This window comes from Lathyrus oleraceus, chromosome 4 (assembly GCF_024323335.1).
Source record: "Lathyrus oleraceus cultivar Zhongwan6 chromosome 4, CAAS_Psat_ZW6_1.0, whole genome shotgun sequence".
Classification (NCBI taxonomy): Eukaryota; Viridiplantae; Streptophyta; class Magnoliopsida; order Fabales; family Fabaceae; genus Lathyrus; species Lathyrus oleraceus.
In genome coordinates, this window is record NC_066582.1 from 269,182,852 (window position 1) to 269,185,608 (window position 2,757).

Genomic DNA, 2,757 nt, shown 5'->3' on the forward strand with positions numbered 1-2,757 from the left:
CCTCGAGGACCGTCAAGTACAGAATTAACGGTCGTCCCTCCACAGGAGGCATCAGAATTGGAGGCTCCTGCAAATACTCTTTTATCTTTTCAAATGCCGCTTGGCAATCATTATTCCACCTGACCGTTTGATCTTTTCTCAATAATTTGAATATCGGTTCACACGTGGCTGTTAGATGAGATATGAACCGTGAAATGTAGTTCAATCTACCTAAGAAACCACGAACCTCTTTCTCCGTTCTCGGTTCAGGCATTTCTCTTATTGCTTTTACTTTAGCAGGATCAACCTCAATTCCTTTCTCACTTACAATGAACCCCAGCAATTTACCGGACCGCACTCCGAAAGTGCACTTATTCGGATTCAACCTCAGTCTGAACTTTCTCAGCCGGTCGAACAACTTGGCCAGATCTACCAAATGCCCCTCTTCTGTCTGGGACTTTGCTATCATGTCATCAACATAGCATTCGATTTCATGATGAATCATATCATGAAACAAAGTCACCATAGCTCTCTGATAAGTAGCACCGGCGTTCTTGAGACCAAACGACATCACCTTATAACAGAAAGTGCCCCATGGTGTAATGAACGTTGTTTTCTCCATATCATCTGGCGACATTTTGATTTGATTATAGCCAGAAAAGCCATCCATGAAGGAAAACACCGAGAATTGAGCTGTATTGTCTACCAACACATCAATGTGAGGTAACGGAAAATCATCCTTTGGGCTAGCTCTGTTCAGATCCCGGTAGTCCACACACATTCTTACCTTCCCATCCTTCTTTGGGACTGGCACAATGTTTGCAACCCAAGGTGGATAATTAGTGACAGCGAGGAAACCAGCATCCCACTGTTTCTGCACTTCCTCTTTAATTTTCATCGCCATCTCAGGTCGAGTTCTGCGCAACTTCTGCTTCACTGGAGGACAGTCTGCTCTTAACGGTAGCTTGTGCACAACAATATCGGTATCCAACCCTGGCATATCTTGATAAGACCAGGCAAAGATGTCGACATACTCTTTTAACAATGCTACCATTCTGCTCTTGACACTTTCCTCCAAAGCAGCCCCGATCTTCACCTCTTTCTTGACCTCTTCGGTACCCAGATTCACAATTTCAACTTGCTCCTCATGCGGCTGAATCACCTTCTCCTCTTACTTCAACAACCTGGCTAACTCCCTGGCAGTTCACAATCTTCTTCGCCTTCTTCTTCGGCATGATAGATCGGATTGTCGAAGTCATACGTGGGTGTAACAGGATAATTACCAATGAGATCCGGAGAATGATCGCATCTGCATGAATGTCGATTCATGCATTGCTTTAGAACCGGAGCGAGACAAATTGAAAAGAAAAATGAAAACATTGCCATTTTTATTTTTTTGTTTTCAAACTGCAAAAATAACTGAAAAACAGGGAACACCGCTTTTAACTGAAAAACATCCTTTTATTTATGATGCAAATTTTGCAAAATGAAACATGAGGTGGCCCTTACAATGAACCATTACGTTTCGGGCAAAACGTATGGCTTCCATGCAAATAAAATTGAAAACAAGAAAATATTACTCTTCGAGCGGAGTGACTGTGATGATCTTTTCAGCCTTCCAGTTCTGGACTTCCATCCCTGGTGCGCACGGCTTTATCCACCGATCAATTTCGCAGTCACTGTCAACTTCCTCATCCACCATACAGATGTGATCTGGATCCAGCATTCCAGCACTGGTGAATGTGAACGACGTACGGCGTCCTTTGCCTTGTCCAGACGAGCCTCGGTCCGGCTGATAACCCACTCCGAAACGGTCTTTCTTGGCGGAGATGTCCATCATCTTCCCCCAACCCGGAGCTTCTCCACTCTTCACTACCTCAGCAGCCTGTTTATACGAAGAGATGGACGGCTTCTCCTCTTCCTTAGCAAAAAGAGCATTCTCCACCTTAACAGTTTCGAATGCTTGACTCGGGGTCTCCCATATCTCACCATCCATTTCCACGTACTTGAACGATGACAGGTGGCTTACGAAGATATCCTCTTCTCCACAAACGGTGACGACCTGCCCATCCCAGATATACTTTAATTTTTGGTGCAAAGTCGAAGTCACTGCCCCAGCAGCATGAATCCACGGACGACCCAACAGGCAACTGTATGTCGGCTGAATATCCATGACATAGAAAACGGACTTAAACACCTCAGGCCCGATCTTCACCGGGAGCTCAACCTCTCCGAACACCGCCCGCTTTGAACCATCGAAAGCCCTTACTATCAAGTCAGTGGGCGTCAGGATCAACCCTTCACAATTTAGCTTCGCCAAGGCTTTCTTAGGCAACACATTTAATGAGGAGCCGATATCAACCAACATGTGCGAAAGCACTGCCCCTTTACATTCCATCGCAATGTGTAAAGCCCGATTATGATTCCTCCCATCCACAGTCAGATCCATATCGGTGAAACCCAGCCCGTGGCTGGCATGAACATTAGACACCACCGTCTCCAACTGATTAATCGTTATTTCCTGAGGAACATAGGCTCTCTTTAGAATTTTCAGCAAAGCCTCTCTATGCCCCTCGGAGCTTAACAGCAATGACAGGATTGAGATCTTAGAGGGGGTCTGCTGCAGATGATCAATAAGCTTGTACTCTGACTTCTTGATGATTCTTAGGAATTCTTCCGCTTCATCATCAAGTTCTCTCTCCGACCCCACAGGCGCCGGTGTCACCACAGGAGTACCTTCATTGATTACTTGCTTCCCTCTTGCCCTGGCTAAAGCCT